Below are 14,773 nucleotides of genomic sequence, written 5' to 3'. Positions count from 1 at the left end.
TTTCCCCACCACCTCTTCGGAGCAGTTCTTTTTTTTTTTTTTTTTTTTTTTTCGGAGCAGTTCTTCAGAGCTATCTGAGATGCTATCTCCCAGGCTACAGTCCTCATTTTGCACCAAGTAAAACTTAACTCACCACTCTCACGTTGTGCATTGTTTTCAGCATTTATACCCGTCTGACGAGAGCCAGTTGTCAAAGGTTCAGGAATTCCGTGAGCCAGTTATGTAACATAGTATTCTGATCCCCGCTGGTGTGCTTTCATTCAATCCAGTTCTGATGCTTAACCATCAGACTTAACCATCAGTCAACATTGGACTCGGCAGGTTAAGGGGCACAGACCCCAACAAGACTGCCCTCGCTGCAGACGACAGCTGCAAGTTCAGGGGTCCTGACACTTAGGACCAACTGGCTACAAATTCAGGTCTGAAAAGGTTCAGAATTCAGAGCTTCCATGCCTGCTCCCCGTGGAATCGGGCACATCACCTCCTAGCACATCAATATGTTTACCAACCAGGTAGCTGCACTGAGCTTTGGTGTCCAGAGTTTCTACTAAGGTTCCATTACCTAGGAGAGCTTGACTGAATCACTGGCCATGTGATTGAATTCCATTTCCAGGTGTCTCCCCTGCTTGGAGGGGGTTGGGGTCAGCGGGGGGTGGCACAAAGGCCCACCTTCTAATCATGTGGTTGGTCTTTCTGGTAACAAGCCCCCATCCTGAGTCACCTCATTTGTTAGCATAAACTTAGGTGTGATCCAGGGGTTCAGGAATAACAAAGACAATCTTTTTTTTTTTTTTCCTGGGTCACGCTTCCACTAAGATGTGGAATCTTAGTTCCCCGACCAGGGATGGAACCCATGCCCCCTGCAGTGGAAGTGCCAAGTCCTAACCACTGGACCACCAGGGAAGTCCCACAAAGACACTCTTATTACTCCAGAAATTCCAAGTATTTAGAGCCTCCCTCACAGGAACCAGGGACAAAGGCCAGTCAGTCTTTCTTATACAAGAAATTTAAATTGTATAAACTTACAGCTAAACAAATCATATTGTAACAGCAATAAATACTCAAAGCTCATCATTTCTTACTGTTTTACTACATTTTGCTATTATCTATGCCATTGAGGTTATTTCCATCTATTGTGTCTATATGGTGGAAATACTACATAACTGGTATCTCCGTATGTCTCCCCAACTCCACATTCGCTAAAATGTTGGTAAGTTTGAAATCAGAGTATTGACACCACAGAAATTGGCAAGTGCTACAGATCAGGGCTTAACTTATTGTGCTGTTGATTATCTAAACTTAGAAAGTGATGGAGAAAATGTTAATAACACAAATCAAACTTGAAAGTGTGCTGTGTTTATAGCCCTTAAATGTGACTAACACACAAAACTGAAGAAATATTCTTCCAGTATTCAAAAACCATCATGCAGCTCCCATCACTGACAAATGGGTGAAATTCTTACATCTCCACTGTTTCACTCTCAGCTTACCCATTAACACTTAAATGAAAATATTAACCAGTATTCATGCCTGAACTACACTTGTTCATTGAGTCCAGCCATAGGCTGGCTATTAATACCAGAGCTTGGCAAATTTCAGTGAAAGCATTTTAGGAGAATCAGTTGGCTCTATGGAATTTACAAGAAAGACTATTGTATGTTTCACTTTTTTTTTTTTTTTTTTTTTGCCATACGCGGGCCTCTCACTGTTGTGGCCTCTCCCGTTGCGGAGCACAGGCTCTGGATGCGCAGGCTCGGCGGCCATGGCTCACGGGCCCAGCCGCTCCGCGGCACGTGGGATCTTCCCGGACCGGGGCACGAACCCGTGTCCCCTGCATCGGCAGGCGGACTCTCAACCACTGCGCCACCAGGGGAGCACTCACTATTATTTTTAAGTTGTGTGCCACACATCAGTATCAATACAATATATATCAATAAAGGTTCCAACTATGCACAAAGGCACGTGTAACATATACACTTTTTTTTTTCCCCCAAAGAGCTGGGACTAAGCCACTATGATAGGGCAGGTTGGATGGAGTGGAAGGGATAAGGTGTCTGAGGGGCTAAAGGTGGAGATGAGGCCCAGTTCAGATAGTCCAGGAGCCTGAATGTCAGGCTCAGAGGGGGAGATAACCTGCTCTAAGTCACACAGCCAGGAAGTGTCAGAGCTGAGTTAATCAGAGGGTCGTGGTGGGGCCTGCCCTTCTGTCTTGGGTCCTCTGCTCCCCTCTCCTCTCCAAGGCTCCAGCTCACGAATCTTAGGGACAAACCTGGGGTCGTTTGGGTCTGGGAAGTTAACCCAGCCCAGCCTCTGTATCCCATAAGCAGAGGCATTTGTCAAGTCTCTGAGTGCCAGTTAGTGGGGCAAGGGCCTGGTTAGTCATTGTGGCATGGCAGATTTGGGGGAATTAATCAGGCCGGAGGTGGTGGCAGGGAGGGGGCGGAGAAGAAGCGGGGGAGAGTGAAGCATGGGTGCTGAGTCCTAAGGATCCGGGTGATCAGTCCTTACAAGTGGCCATCAGGCTGGCCTAGGGAGAAGCAGCCATTGCTTCTGGGAGGTGCCACTGGTCAGGGAGGGGAGGGGAGTGGATATTCTGGGGGACCAGGAGGGCTTGCTCACCCTTCCCTAGAAAGACAGTACAGAATTTTAGATCAAGGTGGCTCAGGAAATGACCACAGATGGGGCCCTGCCTCCCATGCCTGGATTTCAGAGGTAGGAGGGGCATGGGAGACGGGGCTAGGTGGGATGGGAGGGGGTGCTCTAGGGCAGCTGAGTAGAGTGGTTGGGTCCCAACCCCCTTCCTTGCCAGCCCACTTGCCTGGGAAACTGTCAGGAACTGTCTCCCACCTGCTGAGTCTGGGCTGGCTCTTCCGGACAGGGGGGCCCCATGGGACCCCACCTCAAAAGTGTCATCTTAGAAGCTGGGCAGCATTTCTCAGCTCCTGCGGATGTGCTTGCCTTTTAAAATGTGTTTCTGCTGGGATTGCAGGCAGCCCATCTGGGGGCTTTGTTGGAATTAGAAAGAAGTATCCCCCTCTGGGCAGACCCATGAGGAAAAAGCACCCCTCTGGGTGTGATCATTACCAAAAGGCTACACTTTCTCCAGGCTATTGAAGGCCCTTGGTACAAGCCTCAACTAGTGGACCTCAGACTGAATTTCAGATGCATTTCACCCCTAACCCCACTCCCTCAACCAGGTGCCCCTGGGTGGGGCACAACCTGAAAAACTGTATCCTGTAGCCTGTTCCCATCTTCAGACCCCTAGGGACTGCTTTGGTCCCCTGCGACACCATGGAAAGAGCATGGGCTCCAGAACCAGCTAGCACTGGATCCAAATCCCAGCACTGCCTCTAGCCCTATGTGTGCCCTCCCGTCTCATCTCTGGGCCTCAGTTTCCTCATCTCTAGAATGGGGATGATAACAGCTCTTCCATCCCAGGGCTCAGGGATGACAGAGGAGATGATACGTACAGCCATGTGTGGTCCTTCCTATGTGCTCAATACACGCTTGGGCCTTTATTCCCTGGCCCCAGCCCAGATCCCTGGCTGTACCCTCCTAAGAACCAGGCTTGCCCATCTCCCTCCCCAAAGCAGAGGAAGAATCTAGCTGTGGCCCAATGATTAGCGAGGCCGGCAGATAACCTGAGGACTGGAGCTGGGATCTAGGGCTGGGGAGGCACGTGCCAGGAGACAAGATCCAGCCCTCAGAGCAGTGGTCCTGGGCTTTTGGGGGTCATGAGCCCCTCTGGGGATCTGATAGACACTATGGCCTCTCTACCCAGAAAAATGTAACTGCACACACAGTTTTGCATATTGCTTCAAGGGTTCATGAACATAGTAAAACCTAACCATGGACCCCAAAGAACTCCCACTCTAGAAGCAGCAGGCTCAGTTCCCCGTCCCCTCCGGGGGGGCCATCGGGACACTAGATTCTTCCACAGGGCAAGAAGAGAAGAAGGAAGGAAGGAAGCTGGCATCTACTGAGCTGACTTTATATGTATTAGCTTGTCTAAGGCTCTCAGCAATGCTGTGGAGTAGTAACTATTCCCATTTTACAGATGAGGAAACTGAGACTCAAAGAGGCTAAGAGACTTGTCCAAGATCACACAGCTAGTGACAGAGGTGGGTCTCTTCCTAGAGGGAAGATGCCCTGGTTGTGCCTTTGCAGGGAGAAAGAACGACGTCAAAGGCCCGATTTTTCTAGCCTGACCCTGAGTGCTAGGGAATGTCAACTGCTCTGTGCCCCTCTCCTCACACCCTGCTGTTGCTCCCATGGATGCCAGAGTCCTATTTGCTGCTGCCACAAGACATTCAGCTTCCATCCTCCAGATTATCCAGGCTTTGTCTGTGGATCAAGTCAGATCAAATTAATCTTTTCCTGGGACAATCACCCACCCAGGGCCACAAAGCGATGGAACCCTTGGCAGTCACTAAGGGTTTATGTGAGAAAGAATCATATGTGGAATGTCTCTGTGCAAAACCACTGTCAAGAAGCTGATCCATAACGTTGTCCATGGTTGTTCTATGTCATATGGATTCCAGAATGGCCCAGGGGACACATCCCTCTCAGGACCCAGACCTAAGAGAAGTCTCTCTTTTCTGGAAAACTCATAGTTTTACTTCTCTTAAACTTGGCTTTTGGTACACAATGAGAACTAGGGAAAGAAACTTGTTTGCCTTTTTGCCATGGCTGCTAGGAAGCTCAGGACAGGGCTTACATTTTCATTGCCATCGTTTACCTTACCCTAGGTTTTCTGAAATAATTTGTTTCCTCACATACTGTCAGAGAAAAAGCACATTCTCCCCAAAAAAGTGCCTTTTAAACAATTTCTAAGGGAATATGTTGACCTAATAATTGTCTTGCAAGACTACGGAAAACAGAGAGAGGGTAGTCAGAGAATGGAGCCTTTTTCTGTGCATCTCCCTTGCACCCCCATCCAATGGCATAGGCCTCCCCGCAGCTCATTCCCTCTGATGTTAAGGCCTGGCTACCTCTCTGTTCCCAACCCTCTTTATACTTGGCTCTTGTATTTTATTTCCAGTTTTAATGGTATAATTTTAATTAGGCAGGGTTTTAAAAAAATGTCAACTACCTTACATAATTTTTTGGAAGTGACACAGTTAGCTGTACAAAACACTACCTGTCTTCAAATGCACAGGTACACACGTGACCACAAACACACATAGACACACACATACACATCCGGTCTGAATGCCTGTCTCCCTACTCTTTGTTTCCTGGGACTCTGGTTTGCCTATGCTCTGCCCTCCCTCACCTGGAACATTCTGGAGCCTGGTGCTGGATGAAAAGATTAAGTCCTGCAGTGACTCTTCTCTCTTCCCCAGGTTGCTGAAGATCTCTATCATTTTCCCATTGGCCTGGTGGGGCCCAGGAAAGGGAATCAGAGATGATTATGGGCCTGGAAATTCAGGGACATCATGGGAAACGCAAGAAGCAAAGATACTTAGATCTCAGCTCCAATTCCAGCTCCATCACTTTTTCCTGTTAGGGGACTTGGTCCAAGTTCTGGACTTCTCTGATCCTCAGTTTCTTTCTTTGAATAATGAGGAGATATAATCATACAGACTGTTATGAGGATGAAAGAGCATTAAAATGCCTGGCACACAGTCAGGGCATAATAAATGGGCACTACTTTCACTGTCTTCTGTCAGCTATGAACAATTATCTCAAGCCCTAAGTCTGGAAGTTTGTGGGTGACTGAGAGATGAGAGTATTTTCGGTCCTAACAAAGGGAACTACTGAAACCAGAAGTCAACATCTACCAATCCATTCACTTCCCAGTCTGTCCATCCATCCATTTGTTCATTCATCCATCTATCCATCCACCTACCAACTCAAACAGCTATCCATTTATCCATCCACCCAACTACGAACCCACCCATTCACCCATCCATCCACCAGCCTGCCCATCCATCCATCAATCCATCCACCAACCACAAATCCTTCTGTCTGTTCATCTATCCATGTATCCATCTCACCTACCCATTCATCCATCTGTCCATCCTTTCATCATTCATCCGTTCACCTATCCCATTATTCCTTAGCACCTTCTAAGGGCTAATTTCTAGAGATAAGAGAATAAAGCATAAACTTTGCTCTTAAGAACTTCTGGTCTTTGGACTTCCCTGGTGGTGCAGTGGTTAAGACTCCATGCTGCCAATGCAGGGGGCCTGGGTTCCATCCCTGGTCAGGGAACTAGATTCCACATGCATGCCTCAACTAAGAGCCCGCCTGCCTCAACTAAGGAGCCCACCTGCCATTAACTAAGACTCAGCACAACCAAATAAATAAATAAAAAATTTTTTGAAGTAGCTTTCTGTTTTAAAAAAAAAAAGAACTTCTGGTCTCTAGAGGAAGATAAGATATGTAGCTAGATTATTTTCTCATATCTATCTTACCCACCCCACCCCAGGGTATCAGGAAAAGAAATGTTTGGGAAATGTTGCCTATTAGATCCCCCTCTGGGTGATTCACTGCTCACAGTATTAGCACATTAAAATATCTGACAAGTCCTCTAGTCAAGATCTCTTTTCAGTCACTATTACCCCACATGACTTGCCTCTAGAACTTATTTTAAGAGGATTGCCTGTTAAAATCCCATGGAATGAGATTGCCTCAGAATAGATTTGGGGAAACGCAGATAAACCAAGGAAGAAAGAACCAAGTGTCATTTAAAAAGCACTGAGTAGTACTGGATTATAACCCAAAGTATAAAATAAATATCCATGAGTCCATAGTGATATAATGACTGAATAAATAAACAAAAGAGAGAACATACATATCTCCTGTGCAGAAGAACTCCAAATAATTTTTGTAGGTACTCTGTCATCAAGGAAGGGGAGCTTAACTCCCTACTCCTTAAGTGGGGGCTGCACACAATGACCTCCTTCTAAAGAGGACAGTATGGAAAGCAGAGGGAAAGTCACTTTACGGTGGAGAAGCCTGGCAAATGCTACCCCAGCCACGTGATCAAGGTTAAGGTCAACAACGACGTGTCAAACTCATAGTATGTACCCTTGACAGGACGTGATGAGAATGGCATCTGTGGTCTTCCTCCCCTCCAGACACATAAGCTCAGTCTAACTATGAGAAAAATACCAGACAAATCCCAAGTGAGGTGCAATCTGCAAAATACCTGACCAGTGCTCCTCAAAATTGTCAATGTCATCAAAAACAAGGAAAGTCTGAGAAACTATCACAGCCAAGAGGAGCCCAAGGAGAAGTGATGATAAAATAGAATGTGGTCTCCTGATACAGAAAGAGGACATTAGGTAAAAGTGAAAGAAATCTGAATAAAGAATAGACTTTGGTTAATAATAATGTATCAATATTGGCTCATTAATTGTGACAAACGGACCATACAAAGGTAGGATGTTAATAATAGGGGAAACTGGGTGAGAGGCATATGGGAACTCTCTGCACTATCTATGTCATTTTTCTGTAAATCTAAAATGGTTCTGAGATTTAAAATTATTATTATTATTTTTTGGCCGCACTGCATGGCATGTGGGATCTTAGTTCCCCAACCAGGAATCGAACCCATGCCCTCTGCAGTGGAAGCGTGGAGTCTTAACCACGGGACCACCAGGGAAGTCCCCTAAAAATTATTTTGAAAATAAATAAACAAATAAATAAACTTCAAACAAGCAATGTACAGGGTTTGGGGAACAGCCCGGGGGAAATAATATGTCCTGGTTAGGAGGGGACATCTGAAATCAGAGCAGCCTGGGTTCTGTACCTTACTGTGTGACCTCCAGCAAGTTGCTCGAAATTTCTGAGCTTCAGTTTCTTCATCCATAAAATGGGGATTTAAAAATGCCAATTATTAGTTGATTTGGATTAAATGAGGCAATGTACGTAAAGTGCTAGGCACCAATAAATTCTCTGGGACTATCAGATTTACTATATTATTATTTTTGGCAGCGTAAGTGGAGGATCTTGGAAGGCTGCAGGGAATAGGGCTATTGGCACCAAGCCTTGGAGAACTGGTAGGATATGGATGGGATTGGCAGTGGGAGGCGGGGTGTCAGCTTTCCCCAAAGCGGAGAGGTCTCTCCTTCTATCCTTAACTCCTACCCTTTGGTTCCAGAGCAGGGCTAAGCAGCCTGGGAGGAGGTAGAGGCTTCACAGCTAGGTCCCTGGCTTCCCACTCCAGCTATGGCCCCAGCTCGCTCTCTGTCTGCCAGGGTCTCCAGGCTAAGTAATCACTAATTCCTCCCTAGAAGCACCTGTATCTGTAAGCAAATGAGCTGGCAGGTGGCGGCCTGGATAAAATATGACCTGCTCAGCAGGGGATTTGCTTACCAGTCGAGAGGCAGCCCATCCTGCTGCCTGCAGCCCGGAGGCCTCCTGGATAAAGCATAAACCGCTGGTGCATACGGTGAGGGCAGGAGGCACCCGGAAGAGTGAATGACCCCCTGCTTAGTCCCCAGCCACAGGCCTATGGACATGTTCTCAGTGGTTTGTGGAGAAGAACCAGCACTGGGTATCAAGAGACAAGGGGAGTTCATTCTAGCTTTACCACAGGACTTGCTGTGGGGCCTTAAGCAAGTCACTTTCCCTCTCTGGGCCTTTGTTCTCAACTCTGTCAACTAAGAATTGTTCTTCTTCCTCCTATTGATTTGCTACAAAGATCACAGTAGAAACTGTACTACAAAGATCATAGGAGAAACTGTATGGAAACTCACAATATTTGTTATCATCTTGATTTTACTATGTTGTTACTATGTTGCTCCTGCAGAAGCCCTAGTGAGCAGAGCTCAGAGGCTGGTAAATTTCTGGTGGGCTGGTAGCTTCAGGGAATTACCTTCAAGGCTATAGTATCAATATCTTTTGGCAGAAAACTGATCAAAGACTTTTCCAAGGAGGGAACATGATATATTAAAAAGCACAGGTTCTGGAAACATCAGAACTTGGTTCAGATCCTACAGCTGCCACTCATTACATGAAGGTACTTGGGCAAGTGGCATTCCCCCTCTGAGCCTCAGTGAACTCATCTATAAAGCAGAGTGAAGAATATAATCTTTTGGGTTGTGGTTATGAGGTTGAAACAAGATTACATTCCAGAGTATCTGGCTCATAAGTCGCTGCCCGATAAAGGTTAGTTCTTCGAGGCCGAACCAGGTTTACAAATCAGATTTCCTAACTTTCTACTCAGCTCTTTGCTGAGATCTCAGAAAGCCTTAGTGGCGCAATGCTTGAGAATCCTGGTGGCGCAGTGCTTGAGAATCTGCCTGCCAATGCAGGGGACACGGGTTCGAGCCCTGGTCTGGGAAGATCCCACATGCCGCAGAGCAACTAGGCCCGTGAGCCACAACTACTGAGCCTGCGCGTCTGGAGCCTGTGCTCTGCAACAAGAGAGGCCACGATAGTGAAAGGCCCGCGCACCGCGCTGAAGAGTGTCCCCCACTTGCTGCAACTAGAGAAAGCCCTCGCACAGAAACGAAGACCCAACACAGCCAAAAATAAATATAAAAATAAATTAATTAATTTAAAAAAAAAAAAAGAAAGAAAGCCTTAGGGGAAACCTCCAGGCTTCTGCGATCTGAATCACTGCCCCCACCCCCTGTGCACTACCAGGAGATTTCTGCAACCTGGACCTGGAAGAAGACCCCTTGGGAAGTGCTCCAGCCCAGGGGCTGTGGGGACTGCATGATGAAGACAGAGCCGTTTGCTAATACCATGTGGCTGCTGTGACAGTCTGTTAATGCCATTTACAACGTGCTGTAATTATGTCTCACACATGCTGGCGGCCCAGCCAGCAGGAACGTTCCCTAGGAGGGGCTTTGGAAAGATTCCTTTAGTGGGGTGGGAGAATGGGCTTTCTCAGGAGGCTGGGGACTAAGGTTTTCAAAGCCATTGTGAAGGAGGAAGAATTCCTTGCACAGCCCTGGGCACCTAAGAAAGAGGTCAGCCCTGCTTGGACCAGTGGTTCCCACCCTGAATTGCTGTGGAACTTTGGACAAGTCATGGCTCCTCTCTGGGCCTCAGTATCCCCTTCTATAAAATAAGGATATGGGGAAAGATAAATGTACTGGATCAGTAGTTCTTAACATGTTCTGGAGCATCTCCCTAGAAAAATGCCCAAACTCACAGCTAATCACAATGTAGCCTGTATTTCAGGGGGCTCATGGGCCACTGAAGTCCATCCTAAAGCTCCAAGGACCCCAGGTCAAGAATCTCAATCTAGGTCATTTCATGGACCTACTACCAGTATGGTTGAGCTTATACCACCATCTGGGTTCTGAAGTTGCTCTCTGCTGGGTGTTGCTGCCATGTTGATTGGGACATAGGTATTCATGGCAGTTAACTGCTGACTTTGGGTTGGGCTTCTTATCATAAAGTGCCCAGCGTTGTCTCTTAAGGCTTTTTTATTTTGCCTTGAATTTAATGGGCCAGCTAATTTCTACAATGCTGCCCAAACTCTGACATTCTAGGATCCTTGCTTGTAGGTAATGATCATCCTCCTAGAGGTCTGATAAAAAGAGCTCTGTTTGGAGTCAAACAGATCTGAGTTCGAATCTCTCCATACTTCCTTGTTGGCAAGCTACCGGCATCCCTGAGCCTCTGTTTCCTATTCCAGGAATCCGGTTGTCATGAAGGTTAAATGCATCAATGCCCCTCAGGTGCCTAGCACAGAGTAAGCCACCAATACATGCCAGTTTTTCTGCCCCCATCACACTCTACCACCACAGTGAACTCAGGCCCTCCTCTCCCTTTCCTGGAGGGAGCTGAGAAGGAGTCCTGGCGAAAAGCTCTCGGGAATGGAGAAGCCTATTTCCAAGTCATTAGTCCCCCAGTGTCGGGCTGCAGGATGGATTTTGATCAAGAGCGGGGTGACATTTGGCAAAAGTTGCTGATGAAGGATTGAATGATTAATCGTCATGACAACCAGGCTGGAGTAATGACAGGGATGCGATGGCGCCCGAGTTAAACACAAAGCGGCCCTGCGAGCCGGGGCGGTAAATTACTAGGCATGTCACCGCTGCGCTTTTGGAGAAAGCGGCCGTGCGTTCCTAATGAGAGGTTAACTGTGTCCCCAAAGTAATTACAGCCGATTGAAGAGGTGGCTGGTAATTAGAGGATTAGCAGTGATGAGGCTCACCTGCATAGTTGCCATGGTGATGGAGGGTGGGTGGGGTAGGGTGGCAAGGAGGGTCCAGGCTCCTCCTCAAGGCAGGTACCAAAGGCTTCTCTTCTGCACCAGTCTTGGTGTCCACCACCGATGTGACAGGCCCTGGGGAACTGGTAGGCAAGCCCCAAGGTTCTGCCTCTGGTGGCTGGGCCTCAGTCTTCCCATCTGTAAAGTGAGGGCTTGAACCCATTTGAGAATATAGAATATCAAAGCTGGAATTCTGGAATGTGTTGAGTGATGTCACTTTCATAATTCAAATAGTGTTTAATTTGCCACCCTCCCCCCAAGCCTGGCTTTGCTGGGACCCAGGAAATAGGAAATTATACACAAATTCCACTTCTTGGCTGAGTGACTCAAGTCAGGGGTCTGATTGCAATCCTCAGTTTCCTCACCTCTAAAATGAGAATACTAATAATGGTTCCTACCTCTGAGGATTATCTGGAGAATAAAGTGAAATCATAACTGCAGAGCATCTAGAACAGTGCCTGGCCACTGCAAGAGCTCTATAAATGTTAGTGGTGGCGATCACCTTTGCAATCACCTCTCCTCTCCACTGACTTGGGGCAGTTGGGGCAGGGAGGGAACAGGAGCCTCAACCTTTTGTTGAGGAATGGGCTGAACCCTCCCACAAGTGACAGGTCACAGGAACTCCAGGGAAAGGAAGTAGGTGCCCACTTTCTTCTCACTTGCTGTGCATCTTTGGTCAAGTCCCGTTGCCTCTCTGAGCCTCTGATTCCTGCCTGCCTGAGCACTCTGTTGGGAGAAAGTCATGAAATGCTGGATTTGTGAAGCACTTACTATAAGCCAGACCCACCCTCACTATGTACTTTACAGCCATTGTCTAATTTGATCCACCACATAACCCATAAAAATATTATTTTGCCCATTTTCGAGTGGAGAAAACTAAGGCTCAGAGTGTTGAAGTACTAGCCCGGGGGCACACAGCTGGAGAGTGAGTCAAGATCTGAACCCAAGTCAGTCCAAATTTCTCGCTACCATATGAAGAAGCCTGTTTATCTCCCAAAGAGAAGCCAGGCCAGTCACCTCCACCTAAGCGGGCTGGGCACCGCCCCCCCATGGACGGAGCATCGAGAGAGGTCTCCCTGGGATTGGCCAGGGCTGATATGACATCACGAGGGCGGGGCCATCGCTACTGAAGTGCGTACTGGCACCTGCCTTGGTGCTGGTGGAGTCTGCACGCCCAAGGGTCAAGTTTGAGATGCTGCGGGGGTGGGGGTAGGGGGGAGAGGGGAAGGGGAGAGCGATAATGAACACCCCAAACCAGTTCAGCAGCTAATGACGCCTGGTGTCCGGGCACAGGCCTTGGTGAACCTCCGAGCTCAGTGGCTTAATTATTCCATCCATAAATGATAAGCCCCATTCATTTCCAGGCCTTCATGACAAATTTATGGCCTTAATGTGCTCGCTGCCCAATCTTCCCCGGGATTGCAGGGAAACTGGGGGCCCTTTCTGGAGGACGCAGCGGGCGATTCTTGCAGCCTTAGCCGCTGGGCCATGCATCCGCCCCTCCCGGCAATGGCTCCCAGGAGCCGTGCTCAGGTCGGCTGGTCTGTTGCACTTTGCAAACCCATTTTTCTGTTTTGCTTCTGGGAGGTGCTGGAGCTTAAGCTAAGGGCAGCGAGTCAGTGAAGACTCAGGTTCAGGTCCCAACTCTGCTCCCTGTGTGACCTTAAGTATATGTGGGTCTCTGCCTCGGCTTCCTGGCTATGAGGGTGAAATGAGATGAAACAGATGGGAAATGTTTAGTGTGTAGTAAATACTCAGGATAAGGTTGTGGTTATTGCAGCTTTGGGGTTTTCACATACAGTTATATGTTCTTTATTTGGAGCCACTGCTTGGGGCCTGAGGACCCAGGGGTGGGACATATCTTAAAGTAGAAAGCCACCAGGCTCAGCCACCAGGCCCTGCTTCTGCTCTGACTAGAGAAGGCTGCAGAAAATGCTGGCTATGTAAGCCTTGCCTCAGTGACCAGGAGCCTGGTCACAGTGTCGGTCTCACCTCCAACTCTGGGCTGGCCTTGGTGTCTCCTGCCTTTCCCTCAGCTTCTTCATTTGTCACAGGACCTCCAGCACAGTACTCAGAGCTGCCATAGGCCATAGGTTCCAGAATAATTGAGGAGTGGCAGAATCACTTTTTTGGGGGCCAATTACTTGAACGTACGCAAGGCCCTCCAGCCTTGATGGCGGACAGGCTCTGAGCTGGGGGATGGGTGAAACGCAAAGAACCACAGAAACTTAGAGCTGGCAGGGGCCTCAGAGAGCACCCCCTCCGGCCTCACACTTCACAGATGAGGGTGCCCAAACATGGCTGCCGTATCTTAAGTGCTTACTGTATTCCACACACCACAGTCATAGCTTACCCTCTATTGTCTTATTCAGTCCTCACCACACCAAGTATGGGCCAGAGATGACTAACCCCTTTTTACAAAGGAGGAAAACAGAGGCCCAGAGAAGTACAGAGTCTCGGGCAATGGCTACACAGCACCACCTGCCTCCAAGTCCAGACCCTTCCTGCTTGGCTACAACCATATGCGTTTGTATGTTCATGCATATGCATGCCTCCCGTGTGTATGCATGTTTGCCTAGAGGTGCCGATATAAGGATGTGGGTGTCCACCCACAAGTGAGCATGTATGTGCTGTACCTGGAGCACATCTCCTGACTCCCTGTCCAGTGTTCTTTCATCCCTACCCAGTGCCTTTTTGCAAAGAGCTGATTGGAGACAGGAGCCTTTCAGCTTGGGGAGTGCCTGGATTCTAAGAGTCTTAGGGACTTAGCTTTAATTTGTATGCTCATTTGCATGCCAGTGTAGCCACTCCCTTAGCAGGACCCAGCCTGGCCAGGGACTGTGCCTGTAACTCCACCCTAGCTACCCACTGGAGGTTCAATTTCTGTGAGGTCATTTCTATCATTACGCCCATTGGGCAGATCATGAAAGTGAGGCTAAGAATGGCTGGACAAGGATCATGTTGCCAGCAAGTGGCAGGGCCAAGTTCTGATTCTTGGTTTGGGGACTCCAAATCCAGTGGTCTTTCCCCAGTCCCATCCTGCCTACAGCCTCGAGGTGGGCATGGAAGAGTGAACAGTCAGGAGGGGCTTCAGGAAGAAGAGGCCATGAAGTCCTTGAAGGTTCAGGAGGGGTTGAGGAAGCAGAGACGGGGGAGGGTACAAAGTGTGTTTGTGTGTGTGTGTGTTATGTGTGAATACGTAGGTGTGGAAGAGTGTGTTTAATCATCGTCAACAAAATGATTCAGAGCCTATTATGTGACAAGCACATAAACAATAATAATAACACAGCAAATATGTATCTACTGCTTATGGTACACCAGGCAAGTGACTTCCATTAACTCATTTAATCCTCACACCAACCCTATGAGATGGTAACATTATCATTCCCATTTTACATATGGGGAAACAGAAGCACAGAGAGATGAAGTAAGCTGCTCAAGGTCTCACAGCTGATAAGTGCCAGAGCTGGGATTCAAACCCAGGGTATCTGGGCCCATGGTTCATGGACGCTTCCCTCTCAAGTTGGGAGACCTTGCCAAGTTGCTGTGCTGCTCCCAGAATGATGAGATACATGAGGATGTGTGTGTGTG

The sequence above is a fragment of the Monodon monoceros genome, unplaced genomic scaffold (genome assembly GCF_005190385.1).
Source record: "Monodon monoceros isolate NGI ecotype Baffin Bay Population unplaced genomic scaffold, NGI_Narwhal_1 Super_Scaffold_1, whole genome shotgun sequence".
Lineage (NCBI taxonomy): Eukaryota > Metazoa > Chordata > Mammalia > Artiodactyla > Monodontidae > Monodon > Monodon monoceros.
The sequence above is the reverse complement of the archived record's forward strand: the minus strand, read 5'-3'. Positions refer to the sequence as shown.